A 12,859-nucleotide genomic window follows, 5' to 3' on the forward strand; every position below is an offset into this window, starting at 1 on the left:
GCCCCCTGCTCAGGCGGTGGTGCAGGCTCTTCGGGTTTCTGCCCTGGACAGCCGTCAGCCTCTCACTCCCAGCCTCCACCTCGATGTGTGCGGGTTCAGCCAACACATCAGCCCCTTGTAACACCCCCGTGTGTCTCTGCCTCCCCCATGTGCCTCCGCCAGAGTTTTCTTTGCTTCATACGAAAACCCAAGGAAAGAATTTTCACTAGACATTCGGCCAGAGGTTCTGACCCTCAGTTATCATAGGAGCAGGGAAGCATCCTACTCCTCTCCGAGAAATTGGGAAGGCATACGCTTCAGGGGAGACAATCAAGCCTCCTCCCTGTAGTATTTCTCATATGGGTGGGAGGCTGTACCATTTTCGGGGCCACTGGAACTTCAGTCCCTGGGCCCAGAGTATAGTTATCAAGGCCCTGGGTGGAGCTGGACTGTTGTCCCCCTCCCCCAATCAGGTTCAATCAGCCTCCGGCCAGAGTTCTGGGGGTCTTTGTGAATGGCCTGTCAGGCTTTTTCAGTCTGCCAAGGAAGTTCCCTTCCACTGGAAAATTTTTCCGGCGTGTCCCGTTTATTTTCCTCATTCAATGTGGCAAGTCTCGGTTGCTTACAGTTTTGTGGGTTCGGATCCTACTGCTCCGTGGAGCCGTAACCACCTCTATAGACCTTTCCGGACGCTTCCTTTCACATCTTGGTTGCAGAAAGGTCCTATCCCTTCTTGGGATTCAGACTGGGAGCAGGTGCCCCTTCAGGTTCATGCCCTCCTCAATGCAGCTCCAGAGTCTTTGCCAGTTTGAACAATACCGTAGTTCAACAGCTCCGGTATTAGAAGGCTATGCTAGCTGCATATCTAGTTGCCTGGCTCATTTAGGCACCCAGCGTGGGAATTGCCTGAGGGTGCGGTCATTATAATCGGTTTTCTAGAGTCTCTGGGCTTCTAAGTAAACAGGAAGGAATCCCACCTGATTCCGGAGGATAGCCTTCAGTAGTTGTGAATCCAGTGGAAGCGGAAAGAGATAGCAAGGGCGACCTATCAATTCATCAACTCAAGCATACCTCTCGCCGTGCCCAAGAAAAGGTCTTGTTCTCTCCAGTTTGCTTCAGTGACGGTTCTCCTTCTGAAGTCAAAGCTGGAGTTTATAACCAGGGTATGGCGGAGTCAGGTACGTGTCTCCCTGATTCCTCCTGTTTGAATAGTGGCCTCCGGCCTTGCACAACTATCAAGTGCTTACCGAAGTCAGTTCCTCTCCAGCTTTCCCCTCTGGCCTCAGTATTCCACACCGTCACCTCTCGGGGCAGGTGGGTTGGATATTTTTTGGCCCAATGAAATACATGGAACTTAATCGGTCACGTTCCGGCAGTTCCATATCAACGCTTTGGAGGGCTGTGGCAGTCTTCCTGTCCTTGGGAAACTTCTTCCCCCCAAGAGGTTTCATTTTAGGCTGGTTCTGAACAAAACAGCAATAGTGCGCTGCGTAAACAAGTGGTTTTGGACTCGAGTTGCTTCATTCAGGGTATGGTTCATTCTTCTCCATAACCAACAGACACAAGTGCCTCTGTCTACCACCCTTCTCGTAGGGGTCCAAAAGGTCACTACTTTTCCCTATCCAGGGCCTCCCCATGGTGTCGGAATAGTCCTTAGACGGAGCGTCATTCAGGTAGTCTTGTGACCTTTTCCTGGACCTGAAGTAGGTCTGTTTGCAACCCAATTCAGCCACAAACTATCAAGCTGTCACGTCTGGTATAAACTCAGCCTGCGTCAGCCCCTCAAGCTCTGATGCCCTGGCTTTGTGGTCTTTGTGAATCTTACAGTTTAGGAGGAAACTGGTATTGGTCCTGTTATTACTGTTTTCCTAAAATCAGTTAAGGGATCCTACTCTACTGCAGTATGGTTCTGCAGTTATAAGAACTAGCACTCTTCACATAGTTTTCGAAGCTACAGTAATGATGCGGCCGCATTGGCCTCGAGGAAAGTGTTTTGTTGGAACCAGACTCACAGGCTCTTAACTTTCATCCCTAAGGTCTGTGTTCGTCTAAGACCAGTACTCCAAATCCACATTCGGTTTCCTGGTCTTTGAGTAATGTATCGGAGTTAGCTTCGGTAACCAACAATCATCTTGTTCTTACCTTTCCTTGTCGGGAAAGACCCAAAATTTTTAATCAGCTTAGCTTCTAGTGTTAGTTTTCCTGTACTGTCTGCCCTGTCTAGCGGAACCAATCATTTTGGTTTCCCCTCATCAGGGGTTGTGTTGCGAATTCCTCACCCTAACTTTCTATCTACAGTTGAAGGTCCTCATTTCTGGTCACCTTGGAAAGTACTCCCTTTTACAAGGTCTGTTTCCGTGCCCAGTTTTCTCCTTACAGGCTTTTTTAGACAGGACCTCGCAATTTTGTCAGATCCTCTCTTTTTAAAAAAAGGGGGGGTACTGTTGTCATCGTGGCTGCTATTAGGCAGAAAGTATTTTCTTAATACAAGCCTATTCAGGTTCAATCCTAAGCTCATGATCTTAGACGGTGACCACTTACATTATTTTCATTACATGAATTTAGAGGACCTTACTAATGTTCAAGGTAGAATTCTCCTAGTTTTCAACGTCTCTGTTTTAAGTCTTTATTAGCATAAGAATGATGTTTATTTCTCTGTTATTATTTCACCAGCTGACACGGGACCCGATCCAGAAAAAGGATTTTGACAAAGGAAAAATCCATTTCTGGGAGGGGGCTTGTGTCACCCGGTGACCCACCCCTGTTTTTCATTCTCTCCTCCCATGATAAACATCATTCTAGTGGGTGGGTGCTAACATGGAATGCTCTCTAGTGTTGCCTTGTTTACAGTCCGCGAGTAGTAGTGCATGGGCTTGTATCGGCACCTCTCTCGTTGGAACTTTTGACATTGGGAATCTTTATAGGGCAGGGTCCCGTGATTGTGACAATCTCACCCTTTACCATATACGACTCCATTTCTTGAGCTTGCTCTGGGGGTAGTAACCCCAGCTTTACAATTAGCTTTTCTCTGGTATCTAGCAACGGAATTACCTAGAAATAAGTGCTGAATGGATTATTTCACTGGGTGACACGGGCCCCTCCCCAGAAATAGATTTTTCCTTTGTCAAAATCCTTTTTATGATGTAGTAATTCAGTAGAGAGAGAGAGAGAGAGAGAGAGAGAGAGAGAGAGAGAGAGAGAGAGAGAGTGGGGGTTTAACTGAGGTATGTTTGTAAAGTAAGCTGTTTTGTGATATTTGAGGGTTTTTATTTAACATTTTATTGATATTTTGCTGTGATTACATTAATATTAATGTTTGGGAGTTAGTAAGTAATTTTCTGTTGTAAAAAATTTATTTATTCATGAAAATTAAATGAAAATAAAAGAATTAGTGAATATTGCTCTATGAAGAAATCCACGAATTAGTGAATTTTCCGTGATATATTTGAAGATACGTTCCACAGAGAGCCCCTGTTTAACTGAAGGCACGAATGCTGGTCCACGATCTAGCGGGGACCCACTGTATATCAGAAACAGTATCCATGATTCCAAAGAGGAAATCAGGTCAGTCCTGGACACCGAATTAGATGTAAGGTTTAAGATTTCTCGGCCTTTATGCCTGGGAGAGTTTGGTGTCAGGGCTCCGACTGGTAGCAATAACACAGCCAGTTCAGGCTATGAAACTTCAAATCAAAAGATAGTAGGGGCTCTAGTAACCACCCCTGATGATACTGATAATCCTTGGCGTGACGTCTCAATTTGTATCTTTTCTCCTGATGGTAAATACCTTATTAATGAAAGGAAAACTATGATTGAAGTTGAACATGCAGAATTTTGAGACAGAGCAGTGTTTCCTAATATGGAATGGCACCTGGTTCCTCCTTCAGTAGTTATTGTGAAACCACCGAAGGAGACGGTTATCCTATCTACGAATATAGCATTGAAAGCCATATTAGAAACCTTTTACCAGGTTAATGGAAAATGGAGTTCTGCATCTATTTTGGATGAGGCCCAATATGCTCACCCGGTAGCCCCAACCTTCTGTGCCTTCGCCTTTAAAACAGTTAACCATGTGAACGCAGATTTTCAGAATTTTGTGGTAACGGGGAAACGAGAGCCAATGGCAGAATTAAAGCCATTTGCATCTGTCATGCCAGTGTTTGATCATTTTACTAAGGAATGGGCAACGATTTTCCTTACCTTTAAAAGGAAAAGCTCCCTCTGGACGTGGCTACTTGGGACCCTTGTGAGGAAAATCTCAGAAGGGACAGCCTTGGCTGAATTTCATGCCAGGCTCCACCTCCTCAGTATCACAACATCTACTACTACTTTGCTGGAAGTTTATGGGAAGCACTCTGTGATTTTCTAGTGTCACATAAAGACGCGAATGGAAACATTGGCGGGCACCAATATGTCACTTCCCAATGTAACCTCCTTATTACATTCTACACCCTTCTGTAAAGACCTTTTTGAGGAATCTGTTGTGACTCAACTTAACCCTTTAACGCCGAAGTCCTATTTACAAAAACGTCTCCGTATGCCGCGCGCTTCGTGAGTTAGCGCCGAAGCTGAAAAAAGTTTTTTTTAAAAAATCACAGCACGCTTAGTTTTTAAGATTAAGAATTCATTTTTGGCTCATTTTTTTGTCATTGCCTGAAGTTTAGTATGCAACCATTGGAAATGAAAAAATATCATTATCATATATAAATATTGGAATATATGACAGCAAAAAAAAAAACTCGTATATAATTGTATACACATCGTGCTGTAAGCAAAAACGGTTAAAGCTAATGAGTTAATTTTTTTCAGTTGTATTGTAAACTAAATTGCGATGATTTTGGTATATAACAAATTTTAAAACGATCAAAGCAACACAGAGAAAATATTATCACAAAATGATGCATGGATTCGTAACGAGCGGACGTAAAAATTTTTTTTCAAAAATTCACCATAAATCGAAATATTGTGCTAGAGACTTCCCGTTTGTTGAAACATGAAGCTAATTGATTGAATATTACTAGACTGTAAGTGTTTTAGCTTACAATTGCAGTTTTCGACCATTTCGGTCGAGTTAAAGTTGACCGAAAGTCGAATTTTTTCTATTTATCGTGATTTATATGGAAATATTTCAATACTGATAAAAGCTACAACCATGAGTTATTTTTTGTTGTATTGTACATGAAATTGCGCACATTTTCATATATAAAACTTTATGTAATGACTAATATAAAGCGGTGCAAATATTACGACAACGAGACTAAAGAATTTCTGAGATGTTGGCGAGTTACCTCGCAGCGTAAGGAAAATGTTTTTTAAAAATTCACCATAAATCGAAATATTGTGCTAGAGACTTCCAATTCATTGGAAAATGAAGTTAAACGATTGAATATTACTGGAATGTAAGAATTTTAGCTTACAATTGTGTTTTTTACCATTTCGGTCGAGTTAAAGTTGACCAAAGGTTGAAATTTTGGCAGTTATCGTGATTTATGTGAAAATATTTCAAAACTGATAAAAGCTACAACCATGAGCTCTCTTCTGTTGTATTCTACATGAAATTGCGCACATTTTCATATATAAAAGTTTATGTAACGACTAATGTAAAACGATGCAAACATTACGACAACATGAGTTTTCTGAGATGTTCGGCCGATTATGACGTAAGGAAAAAAATTTTTTTTTTTCAGAAATTCACCATAAATCGATATATTGTGCTAGAGACTTCCAGTTTGTTGCAAATGAAGGTACATGATTGAATATTACTAGAATGTAAGAGTTTTAGCTTATAATTGCGTTTTTTGACCATTTGGTCGTTAAAGTTGACTGAAGCTTGAAATTTTGGCAGTTATCGTGATTTATATGAAAATATTTCAAAACTGATAAAAGCTACAACCATGAGTTATTTTCTGTTGTATTCTACAATGAAATTGCGCATTTCCATATATAAAACTTTATGTAACGACTAATATAAAACAGTGCAAACATTACGACAACGTGATGTTAAAGAATTTCTGGTGCGGACGTGGAAAAAGTTTTTTCAAAATTCACCATAAATCGAAATATTGTGCTAGAGACTTCCAATTGGTTGCAAAATGAAGGTAAATGATTGAATATTACTAGATCGTAAGAGTTTTAGCTTAAAATTTTGTTTTTTGACCATTTCACTGTCGAGTCAAAGTTGACCAAAGGTTGAAATTTTGGCAGTTATCGTGGTTATATGAAAAATATTTCCAACCTGATAAAGCTACAACCATGGGTTGTATTTTGCTGTATTGTACATGAAATTGCGCACATTTTCATATATAAAATTTTATGTAACGCTAATATAGAACAGTGCAAAAATTACAGCAAAATGACGAAAGAATTTATGAAATTTTTTTAAATACCGCCCGATGCGTAAGAAAAAAAGTTTTTTTCAAAATTCACCATAAATCGAAATATTGTGCTAGAGACTTCCAATTTGTTGCAAAATGAAGGTACATGATTGAATATTACTAGAATGTAAGAGTTTTAGCTTACAATTGCGTTTTTCGACCATTTCGGTTGAGTCAAAGTTGACCGAAGGTTGAAATTTTTGTAATCGACGACGGTAATCGTCCACTGGCACCCAACAGACAATTTTAGTCGACGTATGATACGTCCAATAGGCGTTTAAGGGTTAATGAACAAGCCCGACAGTATACACTCTCTTTGGAAAAGGCGAATCTGGGAAGCAAAGGACTCGAGCGTTTCCTTTTCCTAAACCAAAGAAGGTTTGTTATGACTCGGAGTCATAAGCCTCCAGTCACCTCTAAAAGAATTCTCTCAAAAACAGAAGGGACACCAGCAGCGAAAGCATCCCTTTCAAAGCGTTCAAAGATGCTCATACTGGGGAAAAGGAAAAGCAACTTCTGGAATGCCTGCCAAAGGAAAAGAAAGACGTGGCGCCCAATAGGAATTGTATGGTCTGGGTATGTCCTCTACAGTGTCACATACAATAGAAGTCTTCTCCTTGGGGACACAATATTATCTTCAACGGGCTAGGGCAAAAGTGGTCTCATCCTCCTCCCCCCCCCTGTAAAGAGGTTTTTCCAAAAACCAGACCCCTCTTTGGAAGATTACATGCAGAAGGTTCTTTTAAAGGGAGCCATAGAGAAACATAAGTATATTCGCCACCAAGCATGTCTCTTCAGTGTCCTAGTTCCTTGCTGGGTGAGCGGGTTCCGTTCTCAGCTACCACTCTGTTGGTCGCAAGTTCGAATCTCCGACCGGCCAGTGAAGAACAAGAGGAATTTGTTTCTGGTGATAGAAATTCATTTCTCAGTATAATGTGGTTCGGATTCCACAATAAGCTGTAGGTTCCGTTGCTAGGTAACCAATTGGTTCCTAGCCACGTAAAAATAAATCTAATCCTTCGGGCCAGCCCTAGGAGAGCTGTTAATCAGCTCAGTGGTCTGGTTAAACTAAGATATACTTAACTTTTTCTTCAGTGTCCTCAAGAAGGATTCTTCCGAACAGAGGTGATCCTTGACCTATCAGAATTTAATGAACACATTGTTTGCCACAAGTTTCAGATGACTACTGTTGCCCAAGTACATTCAGTCATTCCACAAGGGACCTGGACCATTTTTATAGATATGAAGGATTCATACTGGCCTGTCCCTGTCGCTGTTCCCATTTGCCTCTTCCTAGGGCTCTGGATAGCAAAAGAAATGTATAGATTCAAAGTCATGCCCTTTGGGCTAAACATTGCCCCAAGACTTTTTACAAAATTAGCTGCAGTAGTTGTCCGAGAACTCAGAAAAGAAGGAATTCAACTGGTAGCATACCTAGATGATTGGCTAATCTGGGGGCCCACCAGAGGAGAGTGCTTACGGAACCTAGGAGTGGTAGTTGACAAACTCCAGTCAAAAGGTTTTCTAATAAATTGGAATAAATCCCGCCTTACACCCAGCAGACACTTTCAGTGGCTGGGACTTTGTTTGGATACTCTTCATGGCCTGTTGTCTCTTCCCACCAATACTCAAAACAGAATAAAGAAGGACCTGAAAAGGTTCCATGCACAGCCCAGCATTTCCTGATGTCAGTTGGAACGTACGATGAGCCTGTTACAGTTTGCATCTGTGGTAGACCCAATACAGTACTCATATTGCAACTAAAAAATGTAAACAAATTCTGGCTATCACATGCAAGAAAAAAGATTTGCAATAGGCTTCATCAAAGGAGTCAAAAAGTTAGCTGTGGATTTGGAGCTTCTGGCAAAACAGGTCACCTTGACTCCTCCGTCTGTACGAGCAACAATACACATGAACACCTCCTTGACAGGTTGGGGAGGCCATTGGGAGGATTGTCAGGTAGCAGGGAGGTGGTCACCTGCTCTGAGGAAGTGTCATATCAACTTTCTGGAGCTGATGGCTGTCTTTCTGTCTCTCAGAAAACTGAAACCTCCAAAGGGACACACATTTTGTTGGTCCTAGACAGCAGGACTGCAGTGTCTTGCATCAAAAGGTTGGGCTCACGTTCACCTCCTCTCAGTACAGTAATGTTATCTATCCTTCAGAGGGTGCAAGCAAGGAAGTGGCACTTGACTGCAATTTCACCTCACAGGGTCTCTCAGTGTAATAGCACTCTCTATCAAGGGAAACAACAGCCTCAACTGAGCACAGTTAGACAGTCACTCTTTTCAATTAATTGCCAACATGCTTCCACGTCCAAAAGTGGACCTGTATGCCACATGCGAGAACCACCAGCTTCCAGTATAGGTGTCTCCGAACCTGGACAATCAAGCAATAGCAAGAGATGCATTCCTACCAGCCTGGAACAAATGGAGGACACTGTATCTTTTTCCTCCATTCTCCCAGATTTTGAAGGTTTTGAACAAACTTCTAACCTTCAAAGGAACCGCTTACTCAATAGCCCCAAATTGGCCAAACAAGCACTGGTTCCTATTACTTCAACAATGGGCGAAGAACTCAGTTCCATTACCATTCACTGTTTTATCCCAGACAGTAGGGGGGAAAGTCGCCTGCACGTCCTCCTTTTTGAGCCAAGACCTTCATGTGTGGAATTTTTAAATCTTGTCTTCTGTGAAAATTACTCGCCCAACATTGCTAGGTACATAGTGCAGAAACTACGGACATCATCTATTCGACAATACCAGTCCGTGTGGAAAGTATGGTTACATTATATCCATGCTGAGAGTTCAGCTGAGAACTCTGGTGAAACACTTCTACATTTTCTTATATATCTTTTTGAAGAGAAGTGCCTTGCTGTTACAATAATCATGGCATACAAGGCAGCATTGGCAGAACCCTTGCTTTATGGATTTGGTATCAATTCTAATATAGAAATTGTTTCAAAGACCTGCTCCTTCAAGGCTTCCAATTACCTGGTCCCTGAATAAGATGCTTAGGCTTCTGTCAACCCCTCAATTCAGTTGGCCCAATACAACTAAAACTCATATGCTGCAAAAGGCAATCTTCTTGACTGCTTTGGCATCAGGAGCTCATATTAGTGAACGGGGCTCTCTTAGATGGGGACAACATTACATCACTCAAATGGCTAACCACCATTTATTATTGTTCCTTGACCCTTCATTCCTAGCCAAGAATGAGAACCCTTTAAAGAGGAAGTCTCCTATTCTGATAAGGAAGCTCCATTTGTCAGCACTTAAGTTTACCTAGAGGTCATGGCAAACATCCCAGAGGGTCCAATTTTTCTATGCGCTAGCACAAACAAGCTATTCTATCTCTACATAGGCTGAGAATAATTTTAGTGTCCCTTATTAAAAAGGCAGACCCCACTCCTTTCCTAAGTCGCATGACACCCGGAAAGTAAGTACACCATTGGCTTTCTTTGGAAATGTTTCTTTGAAAAAGTCTCGGGTGTAGAGGGTGGTCATCAGAAACAGAATTCATGAGTTCAAACAAATCTGACTACACTGTGTATCAGTAGGTGGTATGGTAAGTCCTGACCCCATAGGTGCTGTGGTGGAAAACCAGGGGTCTTCCTGATGAGGTGGGCATGCTAAGATATTGCTGGGAAAGGTGCAACAATACCGCAACCAAACCCAGCATATTTAGGTAAGTCACTCTAGAAATACTTCCTAATATTTACAAGTTCTTGTTTAGTTCCATGTTCTTTTTTGCCAGACCCTATGGGTATCTGGAATAAAGAATTTGGTTGATAACTTGTGGCTTAACCTTGGACTAAATATTTTATCTGGGTTGTTGAGATTGAAAGTTAGAGCTTAAGCCATTTCGTCACCTGCCAATTCTTTTGTAAACTCCTCTGAGGACGAATAGCAGCTACACTATCAAAAAATAGGTTTTGACTTCAGAAAACCTACCCATTTTCCCAGACAAAAAGGCATGGGATTTGGGTGAATAGTTATCCTGCATAGACCTGAAAGCGAGTAATGAGTAAATAGTCTTGCGCAGAGTGTGTGGTTGACACAAATGTATAGCTGACGTGCAATGCACTGTTACTACATCTGCAGGTTAAGAATAGGAATTGAACCTAGGCAGTTGCTGTAGACAAGCGAAAGAGCCCTCTTGTCTTGAGTCCTATACTCCGTCAGTGTCAACATGCGCTATACTGCCTGAGACCAACTAGAAGAGAATTCTTTGAAATTGGTTGGTCTATCTTATGGAGCCCTCTAGGGACCACGAGAGCAACTCCTTTGAGGACTCACAGCAGCTACCAAAAATAGGTTTTTCCTATGTCAAAACCTGTTTTTTTTTATCTATTTATTTATTTATTAATTTTTAAAATTATTTTTGCTTTTCTAATAACAGGTTTCTTCTTTCTGTATTTCCTGTTACCTTCTATTACTTCTTTCTAATGAATGCCATATTCTTTGGAAACTTGAATTTCAAGTGGCCCCAGTAGGCTTGTTCAATATGAATAAGGTTCATCTTCTGAATACTGTAATATTAATAATGATAATAATCGTGTGCAAGGCCCTTTTTAAGCTTTATTTCCCTCTGGGTTTCTCATAGGACTGTGTGTTTGTAAACTGCAATTCATCATTAAGCCATGTTTGCTTGCATATAATGCACACTAAAAAAACAAGGTGAAGTTAAATAGCATGCACCTTTCATTATGAAAACACTGTAAATTTATTCTGCATAGAGCACAGTGTACAGCAATCTGTACATAGTACTTAATAGCCTATCTTAACTGGTACAGTATATGGTAATTATCATTCAGTGTGAAATAATAATTTATTTATTCATGAATAAATAAATAAAGTGCTTCTTAAAATACATACGATACAGCCTAACAAAAACAGCCAGTTACAGCAGTTCTACCAGCCTATGGTTACAAGATGTGTAAAATACACAGAACTCATAAACTTTTATGTTCCTTTTTAGGCATAAGTGACCCAAAATTTTGTATACATTTTTCACACACACACACACACACACAGAGAGAGAGAGAGAGAGAGAGAGAGAGAGAGAGAGAGAGAGAGAGAGAGAGAGAGAGAGAGAGAGAGAGAGAGCACTGTATTTGTGTAATTTACTTCAGCACTATGCATATGTGTACATATACCCTTTACACACACACACTTACTGTACACATATATAGACTGAAAAATATGTGTAATACATTACTGTGCTGTATTAAGTACAATACATTGGTAATGGAGTAAACAGCAATATCTCCAATTCATGAGGTGTGGAGGCAGTAGGCTGAGGGGCAGTATGCTCTTTCCATGTGCCTCTTCAGTTGGAACAAATTGATCTTAGTGTGTCTTCCTGACTATGATTGCATTTGTCAAATTGCATTATTTAATACCATTTTGGGTATCTGAGAGTGTTGCTGATGTTTGGGCTGGCATTACAATATCTTCCTCATCCTCCTCTTTATCAGCTGACTCATGTACAACTCCCCAAATTATTTGTCATTTGTGAGCAGCTAGGTAACCTGGGTCTCCCTCATCCTCATGTAGCAAATCTTCTATTTCTTCATCGATCAAGAATTCATCAACATTTTTGAAGGTGGTACAGAAATCACTGGATTTGAAACCACTAAAATCTTGAATGTCTTCAGCTTCCTCCTTGTATGGCTGCTGCTAGTTTCAGAGTCTTCCTTGCTGCAGCCCACTTTGATCAACAGTGATTTAACTGTAGTGTGATTACTTATTCTGCAATGCACTACATACATGGACTCGGTTACACCAGACATCTCAGAATTTCTGAGCACTTGACTGTAGGATGTACAGAGGGTGACTATTTAAAAAAAAAAAAAAAATTTTTACATGTAAATTTACCAGTGTTCTGCAAGTACATTACATTATGTAACTGTTACACACTGCAGATACAACTGTTAAAATAAAAAATAATAACTGCACACACTTTACTTGCAATAGCAAAATTACAAAAGATCACTTCGATATAGAGCACAGGTTCTTTACAAGGCAGACAACAGATGCTGAATGAACAACTTTAGTACACAATGAGTTGGGTTATGATGGATTACTTACCCTGGAAACAAAGGAGACATGCTCCCAGTTTTAAACAAGAAAGTGTTGGTCACGTGTTGGTTTTACGGTCCAAAAAGTAGTGTACTTAGCAGATAATTCTTTTGATGATATGAAGTCATCCACTTTTTATTTGTTCATTCCAACCATCCAACAGCTCTAGCATACTTTGTGGATATTCCATTTACTGGTTTATGCATATGGTGCTCATTAATTTTGCTGCTCAAATTACCAGTCTGTAGTAATGGTTACCTTTTCTATCTTAGCTGTTCATTATTGTGTAGTAAGCATCGTATTTAAGATCCCTTGACAGAAAATGCTGCAAAATAACATAGTGGGGAGGTTTGTGTGAAGATCAGGGAAGAGAGGTAGTATTCATATATCTTCCAGGATCTGACCCCCAAAATTGCACAAATA

General features: G+C 40.7%; 1 protein-coding gene across 1 annotated transcript in view; it reads left to right on the forward strand.

The window, feature by feature from the left end:
- The window catches only part of LOC136841045 (molybdenum cofactor sulfurase-like), a 258,205-nt gene that overhangs the window by 240,862 nt on the left and 4,484 nt on the right, over positions 1-12,859 (forward strand).

This window comes from Macrobrachium rosenbergii, chromosome 8 (assembly GCF_040412425.1).
Source record: "Macrobrachium rosenbergii isolate ZJJX-2024 chromosome 8, ASM4041242v1, whole genome shotgun sequence".
NCBI lineage: Eukaryota > Metazoa > Arthropoda > Malacostraca > Decapoda > Palaemonidae > Macrobrachium > Macrobrachium rosenbergii.